This window comes from Pseudophryne corroboree, unplaced genomic scaffold (assembly GCF_028390025.1).
Source record: "Pseudophryne corroboree isolate aPseCor3 unplaced genomic scaffold, aPseCor3.hap2 scaffold_884, whole genome shotgun sequence".
In the NCBI taxonomy this organism is placed as follows: Eukaryota; Metazoa; Chordata; class Amphibia; order Anura; family Myobatrachidae; genus Pseudophryne; species Pseudophryne corroboree.
Window position 1 is genome coordinate 170,047 of NW_026970463.1, and position 26,077 is coordinate 196,123.

Consider the following 26,077-nt stretch of genomic DNA (forward strand, 5'->3'; position numbering starts at 1 on the left):
GGTGCTGCTTCAGTTGGATCTCCTTCACTTCACAGGGGGGAACCCGAGCAGCGACCCTCCCCAGCTCTAGCCCAACTCCTACTTACCTGCCAGGTGAGATACTATGATCATGAAGGTGCTTCTCCCAGGGCAAGGCTCAACCATTGCACTCTGGGTGTGCTGCTCCTGCGATTTCCCCAAATGTGGGAAACTTGACTGCATAATTTGTGTTTCTCCTCGTCGGCTCTCGTATAATTCAGATCTCTTTGTCTCAGGTCTCTCTCCAGCCTAGTTTGCTGTCTGTTTCCACTTCTCTTTTCTTGAGCCGCTCCCTTCTATGCCCTTGCGCACTATCCTGACTTCTCCCGTCTGCTTACTTCGTGCCTTACAACGCACAATGCGAACTACAGGTAGTGCTGCAGGGCCCACACCCTTTTACTTGCCTTACAGAGTAGCTCTGGAGCAGTTACAGTGCCCAGCTGCTGCAAGAAATCAGCTTTAATGCTTCAGGGGCTGGGGCATAGCCAACATGAGCCCCACACCGAAGGAGGGAGGAGGTGTGTAATGCAAACTAGGGGTCATCCAAGCGCTGCAAAAGGCCGCCATGCCCTGCACGCCCCTTTTCTCTTTTCATATGCAGACGAGGGTTGAAGCCAACTTTGACCCACTGCTTGGATGACATCACCATATGCAAATCCATCTGCTGCAGGCCTTCCCCCAGGAATGCTTGCACTAGTTGTTGCATTTGGTTTGTTGTTTGGGGGTGCTTCAGTATTAGGCAGCCTTCTGCCCTCACATGTTCATCTGAAAATATGTGTTCTCCCTGCAGTTGTTGTCCCCAGATGAGAGTTCCCTTGTGCTGCCTCAGTTGAATCTCCTTTACTTGACAGAGATGTGCCTGAGCAGCGGCCCTCCCCAGCCCTATCCCAAATCATACTTATTTTGCATAGGCGATACCATGGTCATGAAGATTGTTCTCCCAGGGTGAGGTTCATTCATTGCATTCTGGGTATGCTGACCCCTGTGATTTCCCCAAATGTGGGAAACTCGACTGCATTATTTGTGGTAGTGGGGGACTGTGTTTGTGCTTTCCTCTGGCCAGCTCTGGAAAAAGTCAGATTTCTTTGTCTCAGATCTTCCTCTAGCCTTGTTCTTCTTTCGAGAGTTCCCTTGTGCTGCCTCAGTTGGATCTCTTTCACTTGACAGGGGGGTGCCCGAACAGCGACCCTCCCCAGCTCTAGCCCAACTCCTACTTACCTGCCAGGTGAGATACTATGATCATGAAGGTGCTTCTCCCAGGGCAAGGCTCACCCATTGCACTCTGGGTGTGCTGCCCCTGCGATTTCCCCAAATGTGGGAAACTTGACTGCATAATTTGTGTTTCCCTTGGTCGGCTCTCGTATAATTCAGATCTCTTTGTCTCAGGTCTCTCTCCAGCCTAGTTTGCTGTCTGTTTCCACTTCTCTTTTCTTCAGCCGCTCCCTTCTATACCCTTGTGCACTATCCTGACTTCTCCTCCCGTCTGCTTACTTTGTGCCTTCCAATGCACAATGCAAACTACAGGTAGTGCTGCAGGGCCCACACCCTTTTACTTGCCTTACAGAGCAGCTCTGGAGCTGTTACAGTGCCCAGCTGCTGCAAGAAATCAGCTTGAATGCTCCAGGGGATGGGGCATGGCCAACATGAGCCCCACACCAAAGGAGGGTGGAGGTGTTTAATGCGAACTAGGGGTCATCCAAGCACCGCAAAAGGCCGCCATGCCCTGCACGCCCCTTTTCTCTTTTCATATGCAGATGAGGGTTGAAGCCAACTTTGACCCACTGCTTGGATGACATCACCGTATGCAAATCCGTCTTCTGCAGAACTTCCCCCAGGAATGCTTGCACTAGTTGTTGCATTTGGTTTGTTGTTTGGGGGTGCTTCAGTATTAGGCAGCCTTCTGCCCTCCCATGTTCATCTGAAAATATGTGTTCTCCCTGCAGTTGTTGTCCCCAGATGAGAGTACCTTGTGCTGCCTCAGTTAAATCTCCTTTACTTGACAGAGATGTGCATGAGCAGCGGCCCTCCCCAGCCCTATTCCAAATCATACTTATTTTGCATAGGAGATACCATGGTCATGAAGATTTTTCTCCCAGGGTGAGGTTCATTCATTGCATTTTGGGTATGCTGACCCCTGTGATTTCCCCAAATGTGGGAAACTCAACTGCATTATTTGTGGTAGTGGGGGACTGTGTTTGTGCTTTCCTCTGGTCAGCTCTGGTAAAAGTCAGATTTCTTTGTCTCAGATTTTCCTCTAGCCTTGTTCTTCTTTCGAGAGTTCCCTTGTGCTGCCTTAATTGGATCTCCTTCACTTTACAGGGGGGTACCCTAGCAGCGACCCTCCCCAGCTCTAGCCCAACTCCTACTTACCTGCCAGGTGAGATACTATGATCATGAAGGTGCTTCTCCCAGGGCAAGGCTAACCCATTGCACTCTGGGTGTGCTGCTCCTGCGATTTCCCCAAATGTGGGAAACTTGACTGTATAATTTGTGTTTCCCCTGGTCGGCTCTCGTATAATTCAGATCTCTTTGTCTCAGGTCTCTCTCCAGCCTAGTTTGCTGTCTGTTTCCACTTCTCTTTTCTTGAGCCGCTTACTTCTATGCCCTTGCGCACTATCCTGACTTCTCCTCCTGTCTGCTTACTTTGTGCCTTCCAACGCACAATGCGAACTACAGGTAGTGCTGCAGGGCCCAGACCCTTTTACTTGCCTTACAGAGCAGCTCTGGAGCTGTTACAGTGCCCAGCTGCTGCAAGAAATCAGCTTGAATGCTTCAGGGGCTGGGGCATAGCCAACATGAGCCCCACACCAAAGGAGGGTGGAGGTGTTTAATGCAAACTAGGGGTCAGCCAAGCGCCGCAAAAGGCCACCATGCCCTGCACGCCCCTTTTCTCTTTTCATATGCAGACGAGGGTTGAAGCCAACTTTGACCCACTGCTTGGATGACATCACCATATGCAAATCCATCTGCGGCAGGCCTTCCCCCAGGAATGCTTGCACTAGTTGTTGCATTTGGTTTGTTGTTTGGGGGTGCTTCAGTATTAGGCAGTCCTCTGCCCTCCCATGTTCATCTGAAAATATATGTTCTCCCTGCAGTTGTTGTCCCAAGATGAGAGTTCCCTTGTGCTGCCTCAGTTGAATCTCCTTTACTTGACAGAGATGTGCATGAGCAGCGGCCCTCCCCAGCCCTATTCCAAATCATACTTATTTTGCATAGGAGATACCATGGTCATGAAGATTTTTCTCCCAGGGTGAGGTTCATTCATTGCATTTTGGGTATGCTGACCCCTGTGATTTCCCCAAATGTGGGAAACTTGACTGCATTATTTGTGGTAGTGGGAGACTGTGTTTGTGCTTTCCTCTGGTCAGCTCTGGTAAAAGTCAGATTTCTTTGTCTCAGATCTTCCTCTAGCCTTGTTCTTCTTTCGAGAGTTCCCTGGTGCTGCCTCAGTTGGATCTCCTTCACTTCACAGGGGGGAACCCGAGCAGCGACCCTCCCCAGCTCTAGCCCAACTCCTACTTACCTGCCAGGTGAGATACTATGATCATGAAGGTGCTTCTCCCAGGGCAAGGCTCAACCATTGCACTCTGGGTGTGCTGCTCCTGCGATTTCCCCAAATGTGGGAAACGTGACTGCATAATTTGTGTTTCCCCTCGTCGGCTCTCGTATAATTCAGATCTCTTTGTCTCAGGTCTCTCTCCAGCCTAGTTTGCTGTCTGTTTCCACTTCTCTTTTCTTGAGCCGCTCCCTTCTATGCCCTTGCGCACTATCCTGACTTCTCCCGTCTGCTTACTTCGTGCCTTCCAACGCACAATGCGAACTACAGGTAGTGCTGCAGGGCCCACACCCTTTTACTTGCCTTACAGAGTAGCTCTGGAGCAGTTACAGTGCCCAGCTGCTGCAAGAAATCAGCTTGAATGCTTCAGGGGCTGGGGCATAGCCAACATGAGCCCCACACCGAAGGAGGGTGGAGGTGTGTAATGCGAACTAGGGGTCATCCAAGCGCTGCAAAAGGCCGCCATGCCCTGCACGCCCCTTTTCTCTTTTCATATGCAGACGAGGGTTGAAGCCAACTTTGACCCACTGCTTGGATGACATCACCATATGCAAATCCATCTGCTGCAGGCCTTCCCCCAGGAATGCTTGCACTAGTTGTTGCATTTGGTTTGTTGTTTGGGGGTGCTTCAGTATTAGGCAGCCTTCTGCCCTCACATGTTCATCTGAAAATATGTGTTCTCCCTGCAGTTGTTGTCCCCAGATGAGAGTTCCCTTGTGCTGCCTCAGTTGAATCTCCTTTACTTGACAGAGATGTGCCTGAGCAGCGGCCCTCCCCAGCCCTATCCCAAATCATACTTATTTTGCATAGGCGATACCATGGTCATGAAGATTGTTCTCCCAAGGTGAGGTTCATTCATTGCATTCTGGGTATGCTGACCCCTGTGATTTCCCCAAATGTGGGAAACTCGACTGCATTATTTGTGGTAGTGGGGGACTGTGTTTGTGCTTTCCTCTGGTCAGCTCTGGAAAAAGTCAGATTTCTTTGTCTCAGATCTTCCTCTAGCCTTGTTCTTCTTTCGAGAGTTCCCTTGTGCTGCCTCAGTTGGATCTCTTTCACTTGACAGGGGGGTGCCCGAACAGCGACCCTCCCCAGCTCTAGCCCAACTCCTACTTACCTGCCAGGTGAGATACTATGATCATGAAGGTGCTTCTCCCAGGGCAAGGCTCACCCATTGCACTCTGGGTGTGCTGCCCCTGCGATTTCCTCAAATGTGGGAAACTTGACTGCATAATTTGTGTTTCCCCTGGTCGGCTCTCGTATAATTCAGATCTCTTTGTCTCAGGTCTCTCTCCAGCCTAGTTTGCTGTCTGTTTCCACTTCTCTTTTCTTGAGCCGCTCCCTTCTATGCCCTTGCGCACTATCCTGACTTCTCCTCCTGTCTGCTTACTTTGTGCCTTCCAACGCACAATGCGATCTACAGGTAGTGCTGCAGGGCCCACACCCTTTTACTTGCCTTACAGAGCAGCTCTGGAGCTGTTACAGTGCCCAGCTGCTGCAAGAAATCAGCTTGAATGCTTCAGGGGCTGGGGCATAGCCAACATGAGCCCCACACCAAAGGAGGGTGGAGGTGTTTAATGCAAACTAGGGGTCAGCCAAGCGCCGCAAAAGGCCACCATGCCCTGCACGCCCCTTTTCTCTTTTCATATGCAGACGAGGGTTGAAGCCAACTTTGACCCACTGCTTGGATGACATCACCATATGCAAATCCATCTGCGGCAGGCCTTCCCCCAGGAATGCTTGCACTAGTTGTTGCATTTGGTTTGTTGTTTGGGGGTGCTTCAGTATTAGGCAGCCTTCTGCCCTCCCATGTTCATCTGAAAATATATGTTCTCCCTGCAGTTGTTGTCCCAAGATGAGAGTTCCCTTGTGCTGCCTCAGTTGAATCTCCTTTACTTGATAGAGATGTGCATGAGCAGCGGCCCTCCCCAGCCCTATTCCAAATCATACTTATTTTGCATAGGAGATACCATGGTCATGAAGATTTTTCTCCCAGGGTGAGGTTCATTCATTGCATTTTGGGTATGCTGACCCCTGTGATTTCCCCAAATGTGGGAAACTTGACTGCATTATTTGTGGTAGTGGGAGACTGTGTTTGTGCTTTCCTCTGGTCAGCTCTGGTAAAAGTCAGATTTCTTTGTCTCAGATTTTCCTTTAGCCTTGTTCTTCTTTCGAGAGTTCCCTTGTGCTGCCTCAGTTGGATCTCCTTCACTTTACAGGGGGGTACCCGAGCAGCGACCCTCCCCAGCTCTAGCCCAACTCCTACTTACCTGCCAGGTGAGATACTATGATCATGAAGGTGCTTCTCCCAGGGCAAGGCTCACCCATTGTACTCTGGGTGTGCTGCTCCTGCGATTTCCCCAAATGTGGGAAACTTGACTGCATAATTTGTGTTTCCCCTGGTCGGCTCTCGTATAATTCAGATCTCTTTGTCTCAGGTCTCTCTCCAGCCTAGTTTGCTGTCTGTTTCCACTTCTCTTTTCTTCAGCCGCTCCCTTCTATACCCTTGTGCACTATCCTGACTTCTCCTCCCGTCTGCTTACTTTGTGCCTTCCAATGCACAATGCAAACTACAGGTAGTGCTGCAGGGCCCACACCCTTTTACTTGCCTTACAGAGCAGCTCTGGAGCTGTTGCAGTGCCAAGCTGCTGCAAGAAATCAGCTTGAATGCTTCAGGGGCTGGGGCATAGCCAACATGAGCCCCACACCGAAGAAGGGTGGAGGTGTTTAATGCAAACTAGGGGTCAGACAAGCGCAGCAAAAGGCCACCATGCCCTGCATGCCCCTTTTCTGTTTTCATATGCAGACGAGGGTTGAAGCCAACTTTGACCCACTGCTTGGATGACATCACCATATGCAAATCCATCTGCGGCAGGCCTTCCCCCAGGAATGCTTGCACTAGTTGTTGCATTTGGTTTGTTGTTTGGGGGTGCTTCAGTATTAGGCAGCCGTCTGCCCTCCCATGTTCATCTGAAAATATGTGTTCTCCCTGCAGTTGTTGTCCCTAGATGAGAGTTCCCTTGTGCTGCCTCAGTTGAATCTCCTTAACTTGACAGAGATGTGCCTGAGCAGCGGCCCTCCCCAGCTCTATCCCAAATCATACTTATTTTGCATAGGAGATACCATGGTCATGAAGATTATTCTCCCAGGGTGAGGTTCATTCATTGCATTCTGGGTATGCTGACCCCTGTGATTTCCCCAAATGTGGGAAACTCGACTGCTTTATTTGTGGTAGTGGGGGACTGTGTTTGTGTTTTCCTCTGGTCAGCTCTGGTAAAAGTCAGATTTCTTTGTTTCAGAGCCTTGTTCTTCTTTTGAGAGTTCCCTTGTGCTGCCTCAGTTGGATCTCCTTCACTTGACAGGGGGGTGCCCGAGCAGAGACCCTCCCCAGCTCTAGCCCAACTCCTACTTACCTGCCAGGTGAGATACTATGATCATGAAGGTGCTTCTCCCAGGGCAAGGCTCACCCATTGCACTCTGGGTGTGCTGCCCCTGCGATTTCCCCAAATGTGGGAAACTTGACTGCATAATTTGTGTTTCCCCTGGTCGGCTCTCGTATAATTCAGATCTCTTTGTCTCAGGTCTCTCTCCAGCCTAGTTTGCTGTCTGTTTCCACTTCTCTTTTCTTCAGCCGCTCCCTTCTATACCCTTGTGCACTATCCTGACTTCTCCTCCCGTCTGCTTACTTTGTGCCTTCCAATGCACAATGCAAACTACAGGTAGTGCTGCAGGGCCCACACCCTTTTACTTGCCTTACAGAGCAGCTCTGGAGCTGTTACAGTGCCCAGCTGCTGCAAGAAATCTGCTTGAATGCTTCAGGGGATGGGGCATGGCCAACATGAGCCCCACACCAAAGGAGGGTGGAGGTGTTTAATGCGAACTAGGGGTCATCCAAGCACCGCAAAAGGCCACCATGCCCTGCACGCCCCTTTTCTCTTTTCATATGCAGATGAGGGTTGAAGCCAACTTTGACCCACTGCTTGTATGACATCACCGTATGCAAATCCGTCTTCTGCAGAACTTCCCCCAGGAATGCTTGCACTAGTTGTTGCATTTGGTTTGTTGTTTGGGGGTGCTTCAGTATTAGGCAGCCTTCTGCCCTCCCATGTTCATCTGAAAATATGTGTTCTCCCTGCAGTTGTTGTCCCCAGATGAGAGTTCCCTTGTGCTGCCTCAGTTGAATCTCCTTTACTTGACAGAGATGTGCATGAGCAGCGGCCCTCCCCAGCCCTATTCCAAATCATACTTATTTTGCATAGGAGATACCATGGTCATGAAGATTGTTCTCCCAGGGTGAGGTTCAATCATTGCATTTTGGGTATGCTGACCCCTGTGATTTCCCCAAATGTGGGAAATTCAACTGCATTATTTGTGGTAGTGGGGGACTGTGTTTGTGCTTTCCTCTGGTCAGCTCTGGTAAAAGTCAGATTTCTTTGTCTCAGATTTTCCTCTTGCCTTGTTCTTCTTTCGAGAGTTCCCTTGTGCTGCCTCAGTTGGATCTCCTTCACTTGACAGGGGGGTACCCGAGCAGCGACCCTCCCCAGCTCTAGCCCAACTCCTACTTACCTGCCAGGTGAGATACTATGATCATGAAGGTGCTTCTCCCAGGGCAAGGCTCACCCATTGCACTCTGGGTGTGCTGCTCCTGCGATTTCCCCAAATGTGGGAAACTTGACTGCATAATTTGTGTTTCCCCTGGTCGGCTCTCGTATAATTCAGATCTCTTTGTCTCAGGTCTCTCTCCAGCCTAGTTTGCTGTCTGTTTCCACTTCTCTTTTCTTCAGCCGCTCCCTTCTATACCCTTGTGCACTATCCTGACTTCTCCTCCCGTCTGCTTACTTTGTGCCTTCCAATGCACAATGCAAACTACAGGTAGTGCTGCAGGGCCCACACCCTTTTACTTGCCTTACAGAGCAGCTCTGGAGCTGTTAAAGTGCCCAGCTGCTGCAAGAAATCAGCTTGAATGCTTCAGGGGCTGGGGCATAGCCAACATGAGCCCCACACCGAAGGAGGGTGGAGGTGTTTAATGCAAACTAGGGGTCGGTCAAGCGCCGCAAAAGGCCACCATGCCCTGCACGCCCCTTTTCTGTTTTCATATGCAGACGAGGGTTGAAGCCAACTTTGACCCACTGCTTGGATGACATCACCATATGCAAATCCATCTGCGGCAGGCCTTCCCCCAGGAATGCTTGCACTAGTTGTTGCATTTGGTTTGTTGTTTGGGGGTGCTTCAGTATTAGTCAGCCTTCTGCTCCACCCTCCTTTGGTGTGGGGCTCATGTTGGCCATGTCCCATCCCCTGAAGCATTCAAGCAGATTTCTTGCAGCAGCTGGGCACTGTAACAGCTCCAGAGCTGCTCTGTAAGGCAAGTAAACGGGTGTGGGCCCTGCAGCACTACCTGTAGTTTGCATTGTGCATTGGAAGGCACAAAGTAAGCAGACGGGAGGAGAAGTCAGGATAGTGCACAAGGGTATAGAAGGGAGCGGCTGAAGAAAAGAGAAGTGGAAACAGACAGCAAACTAGGCTGGAGAGAGATCTGAGACAAAGAGATCTGAATTATACGAGAGCCGACCAGGGGAAACACAAATTATGCAGTCAAGTTTCCCACATTTGGGGAAATCGCAGGGGCTGCACACCCAGAGTGCAATGGGTGAGCCTTGCCCTGGGAGAAGCACCTTCATGATCATAGTATCTCACCTGGCAGGTAAGTAGGAGTTGGGCTAGAGCTGGGGAGGGTCGCTGCTCGGGCACCCCCCTGTTAAGTGAAGGAGATCCTACTGAGGCAGCACAAGGGAACTCTCAAAAGAAGAACAAGGCTAGAGGAAGATCTGAAACAAAGAAATCTGACTTTTACCAGAGCTGACCAGAAGAAAACACAAACACAGTCCCCCACTACCACAAATAAAGCAGTCGAGTTTCCCACATTTGGGGAAATCACAGGGGTCAGCATACCCAAAATGCAATGAATGAACCTCACCTCGACTGCTTTATTTGTGGTAGTGGGGGACTGTGTTTGTGTTTTCTTCTGGTCAGCTCTGGTAAAAGTCAGATTTCTTTGTTTCAGATCTTCCTCTAGCCTTGTTCTTCTTTTGAGAGTTCCCTTGTGCTGCCTCAGTTGGATCTCCTTCACTTAACAGGGGGGTGCCCGAGCAGCGACCCTCCCCAGCTCTAGCCCAACTCATACTTACCTGCCAGGTGAGATACTATGATCATGAAGGTGCTTCTCCCAGGGCAAGGCTCACCCATTGCACTCTGGGTGTGCTGCCCCTGCGATTTCCCCAAATGTGGGAAACTTGACTGCATAATTTGTGTTTCCCCTGGTCGGCTATCGTATAATTCAGATCTCTTTGTCTCAGATCTCTCTCCAGCCTAGTTTGCTGTCTGTTTCCACTTCTCTTTTCTTCAGCCGCTCCCTTCTATACCCTTGTGCACTATCCTGACTTCTCCTCCCGTCTGCTTACTTTGTGCCTTCCAATGCACAATGCAAACTACAGGTAGTGCTGCAGGGCCCACACCCTTTTACTTGCCTTACAGAGCAGCTCTTGAGCTGTTACAGTGCCCAGCTGCTGCAAGAAATCTGCTTGAAAGCTTCAGGGGATGGGGCATGGCCAACATGAGCCCCACACCAAAGCAGGGTGCAGCAGAAGGCTGCCTAATACTGAAGCACCCCCAAACAACAAACCAAATGCAACAACTAGTGCAAGCATTCCTGGGGGAAGGCCTGCCGCAGATGGATTTGCATATGGTGATGTCATCCAAGCAGTGGGTCAAAGTTGGCTTCAACCCTCATCTGCATATGAAAACAGAAAAGGGGCGTGCAGGGCATGGTGGCCTTTTGCGGCGCTTGACTGACCCCTAGTTTGCATTAAACACCTCCACCCTCCTTCGGTGTGGGGCTGATGTTGGCTATGCCCCAGCCCCTGAAGCATTCAAGCTGATTTCTTGCAGCAGCTGGGCACTGTAACAGCTCCAGAGCTGCTCTGTAAGGCAAGTAAAAGGGTGTGGGCCCTGCAGCACTACCTGTAGTTTGCATTGTGCATTGGAAGGCACAAAGTAAGCAGACGGGAGGAGAAGTCAGGATAGTGCACAAGGGTATAGAAGGGAGCGGCTGAAGAAAAGAGAAGTGGAAACAGACAGCAAACTAGGCTGGAGAGAGACCTGAGACAAAGAGATCTGAATTATACGAGAGCCGACGAGGGGAAACACAAATTATGCAGTCAAGTTTCCCACATTTGGGGAAATCGCAGGAGCAGCACACCCAGAGTACAATGGGTGAGCCTTGCCCTGGGAGAAGCACCTTAATGATCATAGTATCTCACCTGGCAGGTAAGTAGGAGTTGGGCTAGAGCTGGGGAGGGTTGCTGCTCGGGTACCCCCCTGTAAAGTGAAGGAGATCCAACAAAGGCAGCACAAGGGAACTCTCGAAAGAAGAACAAGGCTAGAGGAAAATGTGAGACAAAGAAATCTGACTTTTACTAGAGCTGACCAGAGGAAAGCACAAACACAGTCCCCCACTACCACAAATAATGCAGTTGAGTTTCCCACATTTGGGGAAATCACAGGGGTCAGCATACCCAAAATGCAATGAATGAACCTCACCCTGGGAGAAAAATCTTCATGACCATGGTATCTCCTATGCAAAATAAGTATGATTTGGAATAGGGCTGGGGAGGGCCGCTGCTCATGCACATCTCTGTCAAGTAAAGGAGATTCAACTGAGGCAGCACAAGGGAACTCTCATCTGGGGACAACAACTGCAGGGAGAACATATATTTTCAGATGAACATGGGAGGGCAGAAAGCTGCCTAATACTGAAGCACCCCCAAACAACAAACCAAATGCAACAACTAGTGCAAGCATTCCTGGGGGAAGGCCTGCCGCAGATGGATTTGCATATGGTGATGTCATCCAAGCAGTGGGTCAAAGTTGGCTTCAACCCTCGTCTGCATATGAAAAGAGAAAAGGGGCGTGCAGGGCATGGTGGCCTTTTGCGGCACTTGGCTGACCCCTAGTTTGCATTAAACACCTCCACCCTCCTTTGGTGTGGGGCTCATGTTGGCTATGCCCCAGCCCCTGAAGCATTCAAGCTGATTTCTTGCAGCAGCTGGGCACTGTAACAGCTCCAGAGCTGCTCTGTAAGGCAAGTAAAAGGGTGTGGGCCCTGCAGCACTACCTGTAGTTCGCATTGTGCGTTGGAAGGCACAAAGTAAGCAGACAGGAGGAGAAGTCAGGATAGTGCGCAAGGGCATAGAAGGGAGCGGCTCAAGAAAAGAGAAGTGGAAACAGACAGCAAACTAGGCTGGAGAGAGACCTGAGACAAAGAGATCTGAATTATACGAGAGCCGACCAGGGGAAACACAAATTATGCAGTCAAGTTTCCCACATTTGGGGAAATCGCAGGAGCAGCACACCTAGAGTGCAATGGGTGAGCCTTGCCCTGGGAGAAGCACCTTCATGATCATAGTATCTCACCTGGCAGGTAAGTAGGAGTTGGGCTAGAGCTGGGGAGGATCGCTGCTCGGGTACCCCCCTGTAAACTGAAGGAGATCCAACTGAGGCAGCACAAGGGAACTCTCGAAAGAAGAACAAGGCTAGAGGAAAATCTGAGACAAAGAAATCTGACTTTTACCAGAGCTGACCAGAGGAAAGCACAAACACAGTCCCCCACTACCACAAATAATGCAGTCAAGTTTCCCACATTTGGGGAAATCACAGGGGTCAGCATACCCAAAATGCAATGAATGAACCTCACCCTGGGAGAACAATCTTCATGACCATGGTATCTCCTATGCAAAATAAGTATGATTTGGAATAGGGCTGGGGAGGGCCGCTGCTCATGCACATCTCTGTCAAGTAAAGGAGATTCAACTGAGGCAGCACAAGGGAACTCTCATCTTGGGACAACAACTGCAGGGAGAACACATATTTTCAGATGAACATGGGAGGGCAGAAGGCTGCCTAATACTGAAGCACCCCCAAACAACAAACCAAATGCAACAACTAGTGCAAGCATTCCTGGGGGAAGTTCTGCAGAAGACGGATTTGCATACGGTGATGTCATCCAAGCAGTGGGTCAAAGTTGGCTTCAACCCTCATCTGCATATGAAAAGAGAAAAGGAGCGTGCAGGGCATGGCGGCCTTTTGCGGTGCTTGGATGACCCCTAGTTCGCATTAAACACCTCCACCCTCCTTTGGTGTGGGGCTCATGTTGGCCATGCCCCATCCCCTGAAGCATTCAAGCTGATTTCTTGCAGCAGCTGGGCACTGTAACATCTCCAGAGCTGCTCTGTAAGGCAAGTAAAAGGGTGTGGGCCCTGCAGCACTACCTGTAGTTTGCATTGTGCATTGGAAGGCACAAAGTAAGCAGACGGGAGGAGAAGTCAGGATAGTGCACAAGGGTATAGAAGGGAGCGGCTGAAGAAAAGAGAAGTGGAAACAGACAGCAAACTAGGTTGGAGAGAGACCTGAGACAAAGAGATCTGAATTACACGAGAGCCGACCAGGGGAAACACAAATTATGCAGTCAAGTTTCCCACATTTGGGGAAATCGCAGGGGCAGCACACCCAGAGTGCAATGGGTGAGCCTTGCCCTGGGAGAAGCACCTTCATGATCATAGTATCTCACCTGGCAGGTAAGTAGGAGTTGGGCTAGAGCTGGGGAGGGTCTCTGCTTGGGCACCCCCCTGTCAAGTGAAGGAGATCCAACTGAGGCAGCACAAGGGAACTCTCGAAAGAAGAACAAGGCTAGAGGAAGATCTGAACAAAGAAATCTGACTTTTACCAGAGCTGACCAGAGGAAAACACAAACACAGTCCCCCACTACCACAAATAAAGCAGTCGAGTTTCCCACATTTGGGGAAATCACAGGGGTCAGCATACCCATAATGCAATGAATGAACCTCACCCTGGGAGAATAATCTTCATGACCATGGTATCTCCTATGCAAAATAAGTATGATTTGGGATAGAGCTGGGGAGGGCCGCTGCTCAGGCACATCTCTGTCAAGTAAAGGAGATTCAACTGAGGCAGCACAAGGGAACTCTCATCTGGGGACAACAACTGCAGGGAGAACACATATTTTCAGATGAACATGGGAGGGCAGAAGGCTGCCTAATACTGAAGCACCCCCAAACAACAAACCAAATGCAACAACTAGTGCAAGCATTCCTGGGGGAAGTTCTGCAGAAGACGGATTTGCATACGGTGATGTCATCCAAGCAGTGGGTCAAAGTTGGCTTCAACCCTCATCTGCATATGAAAAGAGAAAAGGGGCGTGCAGGGCATGGCGGCCTTTTGCGGTGCTTGGATGACCCCTAGTTCGCATTAAACACCTCCACCCTCCTTTGGTGTGGGGCTCATGTTGGCCATGCCCCATCCCCTGAAGCATTCAAGCTGATTTCTTGCAGCAGCTGGGCACTGTAACAGCTCCAGAGCTGCTCTGTAAGGCAAGTAAAAGGGTGTGGGCCCTGCAGCACTACCTGTAGTTTGCATTGTGCATTGGAAGGCACAAAGTAAGCAGACGGGAGGAGAAGTCAGGATAGTGCACAAGGGTATAGAAGGGAGCGGCTGAAGAAAAGAGAAGTGGAAACAGACAGCAAACTAGGCTGGAGAGAGACCTGAGACAAAGAGATCTGAATTATACGAGAGCCGACCAGGGGAAACACAAATTATGCAGTCAAGTTTCCCACATTTGGGGAAATCACAGGAGCAGCACACCCAGAGTACAATGGGTGAGCCTTGCCCTGGGAGAAGCACCTTCATGATCATAGTATCTCACCTGGCAGGTAAGTAGGAGTTGGGCTAGAGCTGGGGAGGGTCGCTGCTCGGGTACCCCCCTGTAAAGTGAAGGAGATCCAACTGAGGCAGCACAAGGGAACTCTCGAAAAAAGAACAAGGCTAAAGGAAAATCTGAGACAAAGAAATCTGACTTTTACCAGAGCTGACCAGAGGAAAGCACAAACACAGTCTCCCACTACCACAAATAATGCAGTCAAGTTTCCCACATTTGGGGAAATCACAGGGGTCAGCATACCCAAAATGCAATGAATGAACCTCACCCTGGGAGAAAAATCTTCATGACCATGGTATCTCCTATGCAAAATAAGTATGATTTGGAATAGGGCTGGGGAGGGCCGCTGCTCATGCACATCTCTGTCAAGTAAAGGAGATTCAACTGAGGCAGCACAAGGGAACTCTCATCTTGGGACAACAACTGCAGGGAGAACATATATTTTCAGATGAACATGGGAGGGCAGAAGGCTGCCTAATACTGAAGCACCCCCAAACAACAAACCAAATGCAACAACTAGTGCAAGCATTCCTGGGGGAAGGCCTGCCGCAGATGGATTTGCATATGGTGATGTCATCCAAGCAGTGGGTCAAAGTTGGCTTCAACCCTCGTCTGCATATGAAAAGAGAAAAGGGGCGTGCAGGGCATGGTGGCCTTTTGCGGCGCTTGGCTGACCCCTAGTTTGCATTAAACACCTCCACCCTCCTTTGGTGTGGGGCTCATGTTGGCTATGCCCCAGCCCCTGAAGCATTCAAGCTGATTTCTTGCAGCAGCTGGGCACTGTAACAGCTCCAGAGCTGCTCTGTAAGGCAAGTAAAAGGGTGTGGGCCCTGCAGCACTACCTGTAGTTTGCATTGTGCATTGGAAGGCACAAAGTAAGCAGACGGGAGGAGAAGTCAGGATAGTGCACAAGGGTATAGAAGGGAGCGGCTGAAGAAAAGAGAAGTGGAAACAGACAGCAAACTAGGCTGGAGAGAGACCTGAGACAAAGAGATCTGAATTATACGAGAGCCGACGAGGGGAAACACAAATTATGCAGTCAAGTTTCCCACATTTGGGGAAATCGCAGGAGCAGCACACCCAGAGTGCAATGGTTGAGCCTTGCCCTGGGAGAAGCACCTTCATGATCATAGTATCTCACCTGGCAGGTAAGTAGGAGTTGGGCTAGAGCTGGGGAGGGTCGCTGCTCGGGTTCCCCCCTGTGAAGTGAAGGAGATCCAACTGAGGCAGCACCAGGGAACTCTCGAAAGAAGAACAAGGCTAGAGGAAGATCTGAGACAAAGAAATCTGACTTTTACCAGAGCTGACCAGAGGAAAGCACAAACACAGTCCCCCACTACCACAAATAATGCAGTCGAGTTTCCCACATTTGGGAAAATCACAGGGGTCAGCATACCCAGAATGCAATGAATGAACCTCACCCTGGGAGAACAATCTTCATGACCATGGTATCTCCTATGCAAAATAAGTATGATTTGGGATAGGGCTGGTGAGGGCAGCTGCTCAGGCACATCTCTGTCAAGTAAAGGAGATTCAACTGAGGCAGCACAAGTGAACTCTCATCTGGGGACAACAACTGCAGGGAGACCACATCTTTTCAGATGAACATGGGAGGGCGGAAGGCTGCCTAATACTGAAGCACCATCAAATATCAAACCATATGCAACAACTAGTACAAGCACTCCTGGGGGAAGGTCTGCAGCAGACGGATTTGCATACGGTGATGTTATCCAAGCAGTGGGCCAAAGTTGACTGGAACCCTCATCTGCATATGAAAAGAGAAAAGGGGCATGCAGGGCATGGCGGCCTTTTGCAGTGCTTGGATGACCCCTAGTTCGCATTAAACACCTCCCCCCTCCTTTGGTGTGGGGCTCATGTTGGCCATGCCCCATCCCCTGAAGCATTCAAGCTGATTTCTTGCAGCAGCTGGGCACTGTAACAGCTCCAGAGCTGCTCTGTAAGGCAAGTAAAAGGGTGTGGGCCCTGCAGCACTACCTGTAGTTTGCATTGTGCATTGGAAGGCACAAAGTAAGCAGACGGGAGGAGAAGTCAGGATAGTGCACAAGGGTATAGAAGGGAGCGGCTGAAGAAAAGAGAAGTGGAAACAGACAGCAAACTAGGCTGGAGAGAGACCTGAGACAAATAGATCTGAATTATACGAGAGCCGACCAGGGGAAACACAAATTATGCAGTCAAGTTTCCCACATTTGGGGAAATCGCAGGGGCAGCACACCCAGAGTGCAATGGGTGAGCCTTGCCCTGGGAGAAGCACCTTCATGATCATAGTATCTCACCTGGCAGGTAAGTAGGAGTTGGGCTAGAGCTGGGGAGGGTCGCTGCTCGGGTACCCCCCTGTCAAGTGAAGGAGATCCAACTGAGGCAGCACAATGGAACTCTCGAAAGAAGAACAAGGCTAGAGGAAAATCTGAGACAAAGAAATCTGACTTTTACCAGAGCTGACCAGAGGAAAGCACAAACACAGTCCCCCACTACCACAAATAATGCAGTCAAGTTTCCCACATTTGGGGAAATCACAGGGGTCAGCATACCCAAAATGCAATGAATGAACCTCACCCTGGGAGAACAATCTTCATGACCATGGTATCTCCTATGCAAAATAAGTATGATTTGGAATAGGGCTGGGGAGGGCCGCTGCTCATGCACATCTCTGTCAAGTAAAGGAGATTCAACTGAGGCAGCACAAGGGAACTCTCATCTGGGGACAACAACTGCAGGGAGAACACATATTTTCAGATGAACATGGGAGGGCAGAAGGCTGCCTAATACTGAAGCACCCCCAAACAACAAACCAAATGCAACAACTAGTGCAAGCATTCCTGGGGGAAGTTCTGCAGAAGACGGATTTGCATATGGTGATGTCATCCAAGCAGTGGGTCAAAGTTGGCTTCAACCCTCATCTGCATATGAAAAGAGAAAAGGGGCGTGCAGGGCATGGCGGCCTTTTGCAGTGCTTGGATGACCCCTAGTTCGCATTAAACACCCCCACCCTCCTTTGGTGTGGGGCTCATGTTGGCCATGCCCCATCCCCTGAAGCATTCAAGATGATTTCTTGCAGCAGCTGGGCACTGTAACAGCTCCAGAGCTGTTCTGTAAGGCAAGTAAAAGGGTGTGGGCCCTGCAGCACCACCTGTTGTTCGCATTGTGCGTTGGAAGGCACAAATTAAGCAGACGGGAGGAGAAGTCAGGATAGTGCGCAAGGGCATACTTTTCTCTTAGTCCGGGGGCAAGGCTTCAAAATGGGGTCTGCAACGGAGGAGACACAGGGGGCGTGGTCACAGCAGCTTTTCTCTACAGCCTGCACCAGCAGGAGCCTACACCATTTTTTATGATCACGCTGAACTGCAGTGCGACTGCAATTACAGCATGGTCAAGAAGGGAGGCGTCATGCTGGGTGGCCATGCCCTGTCACTGTGCAGGAGCCAGCACAGCTCACACACTAGTCCCCGGGTGCAGCCCCCAACCCCCGGGACACCCGGAGCAACAAAATGTAGATTCAGGCCACCAGGCCACGCCCCTACCTATGAAACCATGCCTCCTTTTTACCATTGCGCTGTTTATCTGCGCGCACTGCATTACAATCTCCCTCGCCACCTTTCTGGGTGTCACCAGTGATAGTGACACCTCTGCCATGCTTGTAGCAGCTGGTCCTAAGATCTACGCCTCAAGCCCTGAGTGTTTGCCCTTGTGACTTGTTGATCATCATAGCGAAGCAGATGCTTACAGAAAACTGCAGGGGCTTAGATTGAAAATAAAAAAATTGATGGGTATAAGGTAGAGAGGAGCGGGTTCGGTTCTCCGAGAACCGAATTCCCCACGAACTCCACGTGGTTTACACTGGTCCGAGGCAGGCTCGGTTGTTCCCGCCTGACTCGGAAAACCTGAACAAGGGAAAATGTCATCATCCCGCTGTCGGATTCTTGCGAGATTCGGATTCCATATAAAGAGCTGCGCGTTGCTGCCATTTTTACTCGTGCATTGAAGAGAGAGCGGAGAGGACGTGGCTATGTTCTCTCAGTGGAAATCTCAATATCAGTGCTCAGTATCAGTGGTTACTTATTGCTGCTCAGTAATACTAGTAGTGTGTCTCTCCTGCTCAGTGTCAGTTCTCAGTAGTATCCTCATCAGTGCTCAGTATCACTGCTCATTGTCTTGTGCTGCATTGTGGTGCTCAGCATACTACAGTACATTACTAATAGTCCAGTGCTGCATCTTGCTGCTCAGTGTCAGTTCTAGTATCCTCATCAGTGCTCACTATCACTGCTCATTGCATTGTGGTGTTCTGTATACTACAGTAACATAGTAATATAGTATATATAGAGGAGCGGGTTCGGTTCTCCGAGAACCGAATTCCCGACGAACTCCACGTGGTTTACACTGGTCCGTGGCAGGCTCGGTTGTTCCCGCCTGACTCGGAAAACCTGAACAAGGGAAAATGTCATCATCCCGCTGTCGGATTCTCGCGAGATTCGGATTCCATATAAAGAGCTGCGCGTTGCCGCCATTTTTACTCGTGCATTGAAGAGAGAGCGGAGAGGACGTGGCTATGTTCTCTCAGTGGAAATCTCAATATCAGTGCCCAGTATCAGTGGTTACTTATTGCTGCTCAGTAATACTAGTAGTGTGTCTCTCCTGCTCAGTGTCAGTTCTCAGTAGTATCCTCATCAGTGCTCAGTATCACTGCTCATTGTCTTGTGCTGCATTGTGGTGCTCAGCATACAACAGTACATTACTAATAGTCCAGTGCTGCATCTTGCTGCTCATGTTGGCTATGCCCCAGCCCCTGAAGCATTCAAGCTGATTTCTTGCAGCAGCTGGGCACTGTAACAGCTCCAGAGCTGCTCTGTAAGGCAAGTAAAAGGGTGTTGGCCCTGCAGCACTACCTGTAGTTTGCATTGTGCGTTGGAAGGCACAAAGTAAGCAGACAGGAGAAGTCAGGAGAGTGCACAAGGGCATAGAAGGCAGGGGCTCAAGAAAAGAGAAGTGGAAACAGACAGCAAACTAGGCTGGAGAGAGACCTGAGACAAAGAGATCTGAATTATAAGAGTAGCCGACCAGAGGAAACACAAATTATGCAGTCAAGTGTCCCACATTTGGGGAAATCGTAGGAGCAGCACACCCAGAGTGCAATGGGTGAGCCTTGCCCTGGTAGAAGCACCTTCCTGATCATAGTATCTCACTTGGCAGGTAAGTAGGAGTTGGGCTTGAGCTGGGGAGGGTCGCTGCTCGGGCACCCCCCTGTCAAGTGAAGGAGATCCAACTGAGGCAGCACAAGGAAACTCTCAAAAAAAGAACAAGGCTAGAGGAAGATCTGAGACAAAGAAATCTGACTTTTACCAGAGCTGACCAGAGGAAAGCACAAACACAGTCCCCCACTACCACAAATAATGCAGTCGAGTTTCCCACATTTGGGGAAATCACAGGGGTCAGCATACCCAGAATGCAATGAATGAACCTCACCCTGGGAGAACAATCTTCATGACCATGGTATCTCCTATGCAAAATAAGTATGATTTGGGATAGGGCTGGGGAGGGCCGCTGCTCAGGCACATCTCTTTCAAGTAAAGGAGATTCAACTGAGGCAGCACAAGGGAACTCTCATCTGGGGACAACAACTGCAGGGAGAACACATATTTTCAGATGAACATGGGAGAGCTGAAGGCTGCCTAATACTGAAGCACCCCAAACAACAAACCAAATGCAACAACTAGTACAAGCATTCCTGGGGGAAGGTCTGCAGAAGACGGATTTGCATACGGTGATGTCATCCAAGCAGTGGGCCAAAGTTGGCTGGAACCCTCATCTGCATATGAAAAGAGAAAAGGGGTATGCAGGGCATGGCGGCCTTTTGCGGCGCTTGGATGACCCTTAGTTCGCATTAAACACCTCCACCCTCCATCGGTGTGGGGCTCATGTTGGCTATGCCCCAGCCCCTGAAGCATTCAAGCTGATTTCTTGCAGCAGCTGGGCACTGTAACAGCTCCAGAGCTGCTCTGAAAGGCAAGTAAAAGGGTGTGGGCCCTGCAGCACTACCTGTAGTTTGCATTGTGCGTTGGAAGGCACAAAGTAAGCAGACAGGAGAAGTCAGGAGAGTGCACAAGGGCATAGAAGGCAGCGGCTCAAGAAAAGAGAAGTGGAAACAGACAGCAAACTAGGCTGGAGAGAGACCTGAGACAAAGAGATCTGAATTATACGAGTAGCCGACTAGAGGAAACACAAATTATGCAGTCAAGTGTCCCACATTTGGGGAAATCGTAGGAGCAGCACACCCAGAGTGCAATGGGTGAGCCTTGCCCTGGGAGAAGCACCTTCCTGATCATAGTATCTCACCTGGCAGGTAAGTAGGAGTTGGGCTAGAGATGGGGAGGGTCGCTGCTCGGGCACCCCCCTGTCAAGTGAAGTTCTGCAGAAGACGGATTTGCATACGGTGATGTCATCCAAGCAGTGGGTCAAAGTTGGCTTCAACCCTCATCTGCATATGAAAAGAGAAAAGGGGCGTGCAGGGCATGGCGGCCTTTTGCGGTGCTTGGATGACCCCTAGTTCGCATTAAACACCTCCACCCTCCTTTGGTGTGGGGCTCATGTTGGCCATGCCCCATCCCCTGAAGATGAACATGGGAGGGCAGAAGGCTGCCTAATACTGAAGCACCCCCAAACAACAAACCAAATGCAACAACTAGTGCAAGCATTCCTGGGGGAAGGCCTGCCGCAGATGGATTTGCATATGGTGATGTCATCCAAGCAGTGGGTCAAAGTTGGCTTCAACCCTCGTCTGCATATGAAAAGAGAAAAGGGGCGTGCAGGGCATGGTGGCCTTTTGCGGCGCTTGGCTGACCCCTAGTTTGCATTAAACACCTCCACCCTCCTTTGGTGTGGGGCTCATGTTGGCTATGCCCCAGCCCCTGAAGCATTCAAGCTGATTTCTTGCAGCAGCTGGGCACTGTAACAGCTCCAGAGCTGCTCTGTAAGGCAAGTAAAAGGGTGTGGGCCCTGCAGCACTACCTGTAGTTTGCATTGTGCATTGGAAGGCACAAAGTAAGCAGACGGGAGGAGAAGTCAGGATAGTGCACAAGGGTATAGAAGGGAGCGGCTGAAGAAAAGAGAAGTGGAAACAGACAGCAAACTAGGCTGGAGAGAGACCTGAGACAAAGAGATCTGAATTATACGAGAGCCGACGAGGGGAAACACAAATTATGCAGTCAAGTTTCCCACATTTGGGGAAATCGCAGGAGCAGCACACCCAGAGTGCAATGGTTGAGCCTTGCCCTGGGAGAAGCACCTTCATGATCATAGTATCTCACCTGGCAGGTAAGTAGGAGTTGGGCTAGAGCTGGGGAGGGTCGCTGCTCGGGTTCCCCCCTGTGAAGTGAAGGAGATCCAACTGAGGCAGCACCAGGGAACTCTCGAAAGAAGAACAAGGCTAGAGGAAGATCTGAGACAAAGAAATCTGACTTTTACCAGAGCTGACCAGAGGAAAGCACAAACACAGTCCCCCACTACCACAAATAATGCAGTCGAGTTTCCCACATTTGGGAAAATCACAGGGGTCAGCATACCCAGAATGCAATGAATGAACCTCACCCTGGGAGAACAATCTTCATGACCATGGTATCTCCTATGCAAAATAAGTATGATTTGGGATAGGGCTGGTGAGGGCAGCTGCTCAGGCACATCTCTGTCAAGTAAAGGAGATTCAACTGAGGCAGCACAAGTGAACTCTCATCTGGGGACAACAACTGCAGGGAGACCACATCTTTTCAGATGAACATGGGAGGGCGGAAGGCTGCCTAATACTGAAGCACCATCAAATATCAAACCATATGCAACAACTAGTACAAGCACTCCTGGGGGAAGGTCTGCAGCAGACGGATTTGCATACGGTGATGTTATCCAAGCAGTGGGCCAAAGTTGACTGGAACCCTCATCTGCATATGAAAAGAGAAAAGGGGCATGCAGGGCATGGCGGCCTTTTGCAGTGCTTGGATGACCCCTAGTTCGCATTAAACACCTCCCCCCTCCTTTGGTGTGGGGCTCATGTTGGCCATGCCCCATCCCCTGAAGCATTCAAGCTGATTTCTTGCAGCAGCTGGGCACTGTAACAGCTCCAGAGCTGCTCTGTAAGGCAAGTAAAAGGGTGTGGGCCCTGCAGCACTACATGTAGTTTGCATTCTAGTGTCTTTCGTTTGGGAGAAAAATGCAAAGGTACAATACAGCTTTTCCTTGCCGATATCTCTCTTTTGCAAAGAGCTAGGCATTGGAAAATTCAGGGCTATACCGTGTAGATGAAGCACTAACAGGAGGCTTTTAAATTTTCATTCTAGTGTCTTTCGTTTGGGAGAAAAATGCAAAGGTACAATACAGCTTTTCCTTGCCAATATCTCTCTTTTGCAAAGAGCTAGGCATTGGAAAATTCAGGGCTATAACGTGTAGATGAAGCACTAACAGGAGGCTTTAAAATTTTCATTCTAGTGTCTTTCGTTTGGGAGAAAAATGCAAAAGTACAATGCAGCTTTTCCTTGCCGATATCTCTCTTTTGCAAAGAGATAGGCATTGGAAAATTCAGGGCTATAACGTGTAGATGAAGCACTAATAGGAGGCTTTAAAATTTTCATTCTAGTGTCTTTCGTTTGGGAGAAAAAAGCAAAGGTACAATACAGCTTTTCCTTGCCGATATCTCTCTTTTGCAAAGAGATAGGCATTGGAAAATTCAGGGCTATAACGTGTAGATGAAGCACTAACAGGAGGCTTTAAAATTTTCATTCTAGTGTCTTTCGTTTGGGAGAAAAATGCAAAGGTACAATACAGCTTTTCCTTGCCGATATCTCTCTTTTGCAAAGAGCTAGGCATTGGAAAATTCAGGGCTATAACGTGTAGATGAAGCACTAACAGTAGGCTTTAAAATTTTCATTCTAGTGTCTTTCGTTTGGGAGAAAAATGCAAAGGTACAATACAGCTTTTCCTTGCCAATATCTCTCTTTTGCAAAGAGCTAGGCATTGGAAAATTCAGGGCTATAACGTGTAGATGAAGCACTAACAGGAGGCTTTAAAATTTTCATTCTAGTGTCTTTCGTTTGGGAGAAAAATGCAAAAGTACAATGCAGCTTTTCCTTGCCGATATCTCTCTTTTGCAAAGAGATAGGCATTGGAAAATGCAGGGCTATAACGTGTAGATGAAGCACTAACAGGAGGCTTTAAAATTTTCATTCTAGTGTCTTTCGTTTGGGAGAAAAATGCAAAGGTACAATACAGCATTTCCTTGCCGATATCTCTCTTTTGCAAAGAGATAGGCATTGGAAAATTCAGGGCTATAACGTGTAGATGAAGCACTAACAGGAGGCTTTAAAATTTTCATTCTAGTGTCTTTCGTTTGGGAGAAAAATGCAAAGGTACAATACAGCTTTTCCTTGCCGATATCTCTCTTTTGCAAAGAGATAGGCATTGGAAAATTCAGGGCTATAACGTGTAGATGAAGCACTAACAGGAGGCTTTAACATTTTCATTCTAGTGTACTTCGTTTGGGAGAAAAATGCAAAGGTACAATACAGCTTTTCCTTACCGATATCTCTCTTTTGCAAAGAGATAGGCATTGGAAAATTCAGGGCTATAACGTGTAGATGAAGCACTAATAGGAGGCTTTAAAATTTTCATTCTAGTGTCCTTCGTTTGGGAGAAAAATGCAAAGGTACAATACAGCTTTTCCTTGCCGATATCTCTCTTTTGCAAAGAGATAGGCATTGGAAAATTCAGGGCTATAACGTGTAGATGAAGCACTAACAGGAGGCTTTAAAATTTTCATTCTAGTGTCTTTCGTTTGGGAGAAAAATGCAAAAGTACAATGCAGCTTTTCCTTGCCGATATCTCTCTTTTGCAAAGAGATAGGCATTGGAAAATGCAGGGCTATAACGTGTAGATGAAGCACTAACAGGAGGCTTTAAAATTTTCATTCTAGTGTCTTTCGTTTGGGAGAAAAATGCAAAGGTACAATACAGCATTTCCTTGCCGATATCTCTCTTTTGCAAAGAGATAGGCATTGGAAAATTCAGGGCTATAACGTGTAGATGAAGCACTAACAGGAGGCTTTAAAATTTTCATTCTAGTGTCTTTCGTTTGGGAGAAAAATGCAAAGGTACAATACAGCTTTTCCTTGCCGATATCTCTCTTTTGCAAAGAGCTAGGCATTGGAAAATTCAGGGCTATACCGCGTACATGAAGCACTAACAGGAGGCTTTTAAATTTTCATTCTAGTGTCTTTCGTTTGGGAGAAAAATGCAAAGGTACAATACAGCTTTTCCTTGCCAATATCTCTCTTTTGCAAAGAGCTAGGCATTGGAAAATTCAGGGCTATAACGTGTAGATGAAGCACTAACAGGAGGCTTTAAAATTTTCATTCTAGTGTCTTTCGTTTGGGAGAAAAATGCAAAAGTACAATGCAGCTTTTCCTTGCCGATATCTCTCTTTTGCAAAGAGATAGGCATTGGAAAATTCAGGGCTATAACGTGTAGATGAAGCACTAATAGGAGGCTTTAAAATTTTCATTCTAGTGTCTTTCGTTTGGGAGAAAAAAGCAAAGGTACAATACAGCTTTTCCTTGCCGATATCTCTCTTTTGCAAAGAGATAGGCATTGGAAAATTCAGGGCTATAACGTGTAGATGAAGCACTAACAGGAGGCTTTAAAATTTTCATTCTAGTGTCTTTCGTTTGGGAGAAAAATGCAAAGGTACAATACAGCTTTTCCTTGCCGATATCTCTCTTTTGCAAAGAGCTAGGCATTGGAAAATTCAGGGCTATAACGTGTAGATGAAGCACTAACAGTAGGCTTTAAAATTTTCATTCTAGTGTCTTTCGTTTGGGAGAAAAATGCAAAGGTACAATACAGCTTTTCCTTGCCGATATCTCTCTTTTGCAAAGAAATAGGCATTGGAAAATTCAGGGCTATAACGTGTAGATGAAGCACTAACAGGAGGCTTTAAAATTTTCATTCTAGTGTCCTTCGTTTGGGAGAAAAATGCAAAGGTACAATACAGCTTTTCCTTGCCGATATCTCTCTTTTGCAAAGAGATAGGCATTGGAAAATTCAGGGCTATATCGTGTAGATGAAGCACTAACAGGAGGCTTTAAAATTTTCATTCTAGTGTCTTTCGTTTGGGAGAAAAATGCAAAGGTACAATACAGCTTTTCCTTGCCAATATCTCTCTTTTGCAAAGAGCTAGGCATTGGAAAATTCAGGGCTATAACGTGTAGATGAAGCACTAACAGGAGGCTTTAAAATTTTCATTCTAGTGTCTTTCGTTTGGGAGAAAAATGCAAAAGTACAATGCAGCTTTTCCTTGCCGATATCTCTCTTTTGCAAAGAGATAGGCATTGGAAAATGCAGGGCTATAACGTGTAGTTGAAGCACTAACAGGAGGCTTTAAAATTTTCATTCTAGTGTCTTTCGTTTGGGAGAAAAATGCAAAGGTACAATACAGCATTTCCTTGCCGATATCTCTCTTTTGCAAAGAGATAGGCATTGGAAAATTCAGGGCTATAACGTGTAGATGAAGCACTAACAGGAGGCTTTAAAATTTTCATTCTAGTGTACTTCGTTTGGGAGAAAAATGCAAAGGTACAATACAGCTTTTCCTTGCCGATATCTCTCTTTTGCAAAGAGATAGGCATTGGAAAATTCAGGGCTATAACGTGTAGATGAAGCACT

General features: G+C 48.6%; 29 non-coding genes and 5 pseudogenes across 29 annotated transcripts; 16 read left to right on the forward strand and 18 right to left on the reverse strand.

Annotated features, from left to right (window-relative positions):
- The first annotated feature begins 78 nt into the window (after nt 1-78).
- On the forward strand, nt 79-224 carry LOC135043905 (U1 spliceosomal RNA; annotated as a pseudogene).
- Nucleotides 225-912: 688 nt separating this feature from the next.
- LOC135043975 (U1 spliceosomal RNA) lies at nt 913-1,076 on the forward strand. The gene has a single exon (XR_010236744.1). It is a non-coding gene; the product is annotated as a U1 spliceosomal RNA (small nuclear RNA).
- Nucleotides 1,077-1,228: 152 nt separating this feature from the next.
- On the forward strand, nt 1,229-1,391 carry LOC135043885 (U1 spliceosomal RNA). Its single transcript, XR_010236673.1, has one exon. It is a non-coding gene; the product is annotated as a U1 spliceosomal RNA (small nuclear RNA).
- A 673-nt stretch (nt 1,392-2,064) lies between these two features.
- Nucleotides 2,065-2,228, forward strand: LOC135043957 (U1 spliceosomal RNA). Its single transcript, XR_010236727.1, has one exon. It is a non-coding gene; the product is annotated as a U1 spliceosomal RNA (small nuclear RNA).
- Nucleotides 2,229-2,380: 152 nt separating this feature from the next.
- On the forward strand, nt 2,381-2,543 carry LOC135043903 (U1 spliceosomal RNA). Its single transcript, XR_010236690.1, has one exon. It is a non-coding gene; the product is annotated as a U1 spliceosomal RNA (small nuclear RNA).
- Nucleotides 2,544-3,217: 674 nt separating this feature from the next.
- LOC135043993 (U1 spliceosomal RNA) lies at nt 3,218-3,381 on the forward strand. The gene has a single exon (XR_010236762.1). It is a non-coding gene; the product is annotated as a U1 spliceosomal RNA (small nuclear RNA).
- A 152-nt stretch (nt 3,382-3,533) lies between these two features.
- LOC135043927 (U1 spliceosomal RNA) lies at nt 3,534-3,669 on the forward strand (annotated as a pseudogene).
- A 698-nt stretch (nt 3,670-4,367) lies between these two features.
- LOC135043988 (U1 spliceosomal RNA) lies at nt 4,368-4,531 on the forward strand. The gene has a single exon (XR_010236757.1). It is a non-coding gene; the product is annotated as a U1 spliceosomal RNA (small nuclear RNA).
- Nucleotides 4,532-4,683: 152 nt separating this feature from the next.
- Nucleotides 4,684-4,846, forward strand: LOC135043890 (U1 spliceosomal RNA). The gene has a single exon (XR_010236678.1). It is a non-coding gene; the product is annotated as a U1 spliceosomal RNA (small nuclear RNA).
- Nucleotides 4,847-5,520: 674 nt separating this feature from the next.
- LOC135043994 (U1 spliceosomal RNA) lies at nt 5,521-5,684 on the forward strand. Its single transcript, XR_010236763.1, has one exon. It is a non-coding gene; the product is annotated as a U1 spliceosomal RNA (small nuclear RNA).
- A 152-nt stretch (nt 5,685-5,836) lies between these two features.
- LOC135043893 (U1 spliceosomal RNA) lies at nt 5,837-5,999 on the forward strand. Its single transcript, XR_010236681.1, has one exon. It is a non-coding gene; the product is annotated as a U1 spliceosomal RNA (small nuclear RNA).
- Nucleotides 6,000-6,673: 674 nt separating this feature from the next.
- Nucleotides 6,674-6,837, forward strand: LOC135043982 (U1 spliceosomal RNA). Its single transcript, XR_010236751.1, has one exon. It is a non-coding gene; the product is annotated as a U1 spliceosomal RNA (small nuclear RNA).
- Nucleotides 6,838-6,979: 142 nt separating this feature from the next.
- On the forward strand, nt 6,980-7,142 carry LOC135043875 (U1 spliceosomal RNA). Its single transcript, XR_010236664.1, has one exon. It is a non-coding gene; the product is annotated as a U1 spliceosomal RNA (small nuclear RNA).
- Nucleotides 7,143-7,816: 674 nt separating this feature from the next.
- On the forward strand, nt 7,817-7,980 carry LOC135043956 (U1 spliceosomal RNA). The gene has a single exon (XR_010236726.1). It is a non-coding gene; the product is annotated as a U1 spliceosomal RNA (small nuclear RNA).
- Nucleotides 7,981-8,132: 152 nt separating this feature from the next.
- LOC135043883 (U1 spliceosomal RNA) lies at nt 8,133-8,295 on the forward strand. Its single transcript, XR_010236671.1, has one exon. It is a non-coding gene; the product is annotated as a U1 spliceosomal RNA (small nuclear RNA).
- Nucleotides 8,296-9,123: 828 nt separating this feature from the next.
- On the reverse strand, nt 9,124-9,286 carry LOC135043887 (U1 spliceosomal RNA). Its single transcript, XR_010236675.1, has one exon. It is a non-coding gene; the product is annotated as a U1 spliceosomal RNA (small nuclear RNA).
- A 468-nt stretch (nt 9,287-9,754) lies between these two features.
- LOC135043869 (U1 spliceosomal RNA) lies at nt 9,755-9,917 on the forward strand. Its single transcript, XR_010236656.1, has one exon. It is a non-coding gene; the product is annotated as a U1 spliceosomal RNA (small nuclear RNA).
- Nucleotides 9,918-10,772: 855 nt separating this feature from the next.
- LOC135043916 (U1 spliceosomal RNA) lies at nt 10,773-10,908 on the reverse strand (annotated as a pseudogene).
- Nucleotides 10,909-11,060: 152 nt separating this feature from the next.
- LOC135043958 (U1 spliceosomal RNA) lies at nt 11,061-11,224 on the reverse strand. Its single transcript, XR_010236728.1, has one exon. It is a non-coding gene; the product is annotated as a U1 spliceosomal RNA (small nuclear RNA).
- A 674-nt stretch (nt 11,225-11,898) lies between these two features.
- Nucleotides 11,899-12,061, reverse strand: LOC135043920 (U1 spliceosomal RNA). The gene has a single exon (XR_010236700.1). It is a non-coding gene; the product is annotated as a U1 spliceosomal RNA (small nuclear RNA).
- A 152-nt stretch (nt 12,062-12,213) lies between these two features.
- Nucleotides 12,214-12,377, reverse strand: LOC135043965 (U1 spliceosomal RNA). The gene has a single exon (XR_010236735.1). It is a non-coding gene; the product is annotated as a U1 spliceosomal RNA (small nuclear RNA).
- Nucleotides 12,378-13,051: 674 nt separating this feature from the next.
- Nucleotides 13,052-13,214, reverse strand: LOC135043867 (U1 spliceosomal RNA). The gene has a single exon (XR_010236654.1). It is a non-coding gene; the product is annotated as a U1 spliceosomal RNA (small nuclear RNA).
- Nucleotides 13,215-13,365: 151 nt separating this feature from the next.
- Nucleotides 13,366-13,529, reverse strand: LOC135043986 (U1 spliceosomal RNA). The gene has a single exon (XR_010236755.1). It is a non-coding gene; the product is annotated as a U1 spliceosomal RNA (small nuclear RNA).
- A 674-nt stretch (nt 13,530-14,203) lies between these two features.
- LOC135043906 (U1 spliceosomal RNA) lies at nt 14,204-14,366 on the reverse strand. Its single transcript, XR_010236691.1, has one exon. It is a non-coding gene; the product is annotated as a U1 spliceosomal RNA (small nuclear RNA).
- Nucleotides 14,367-14,518: 152 nt separating this feature from the next.
- Nucleotides 14,519-14,682, reverse strand: LOC135043859 (U1 spliceosomal RNA). Its single transcript, XR_010236647.1, has one exon. It is a non-coding gene; the product is annotated as a U1 spliceosomal RNA (small nuclear RNA).
- A 701-nt stretch (nt 14,683-15,383) lies between these two features.
- On the reverse strand, nt 15,384-15,519 carry LOC135043913 (U1 spliceosomal RNA; annotated as a pseudogene).
- A 152-nt stretch (nt 15,520-15,671) lies between these two features.
- Nucleotides 15,672-15,835, reverse strand: LOC135043952 (U1 spliceosomal RNA). Its single transcript, XR_010236723.1, has one exon. It is a non-coding gene; the product is annotated as a U1 spliceosomal RNA (small nuclear RNA).
- Nucleotides 15,836-16,509: 674 nt separating this feature from the next.
- On the reverse strand, nt 16,510-16,672 carry LOC135043879 (U1 spliceosomal RNA). The gene has a single exon (XR_010236668.1). It is a non-coding gene; the product is annotated as a U1 spliceosomal RNA (small nuclear RNA).
- A 152-nt stretch (nt 16,673-16,824) lies between these two features.
- LOC135043967 (U1 spliceosomal RNA) lies at nt 16,825-16,988 on the reverse strand. The gene has a single exon (XR_010236737.1). It is a non-coding gene; the product is annotated as a U1 spliceosomal RNA (small nuclear RNA).
- Nucleotides 16,989-19,412: 2,424 nt separating this feature from the next.
- On the reverse strand, nt 19,413-19,576 carry LOC135043933 (U1 spliceosomal RNA). Its single transcript, XR_010236707.1, has one exon. It is a non-coding gene; the product is annotated as a U1 spliceosomal RNA (small nuclear RNA).
- A 152-nt stretch (nt 19,577-19,728) lies between these two features.
- LOC135043888 (U1 spliceosomal RNA) lies at nt 19,729-19,892 on the reverse strand. The gene has a single exon (XR_010236676.1). It is a non-coding gene; the product is annotated as a U1 spliceosomal RNA (small nuclear RNA).
- Nucleotides 19,893-20,562: 670 nt separating this feature from the next.
- Nucleotides 20,563-20,726, reverse strand: LOC135043910 (U1 spliceosomal RNA). Its single transcript, XR_010236695.1, has one exon. It is a non-coding gene; the product is annotated as a U1 spliceosomal RNA (small nuclear RNA).
- Nucleotides 20,727-21,561: 835 nt separating this feature from the next.
- On the reverse strand, nt 21,562-21,697 carry LOC135043914 (U1 spliceosomal RNA; annotated as a pseudogene).
- Nucleotides 21,698-21,849: 152 nt separating this feature from the next.
- Nucleotides 21,850-22,013, reverse strand: LOC135043953 (U1 spliceosomal RNA). The gene has a single exon (XR_010236724.1). It is a non-coding gene; the product is annotated as a U1 spliceosomal RNA (small nuclear RNA).
- Nucleotides 22,014-26,077: the final 4,064 nt, after the last annotated feature.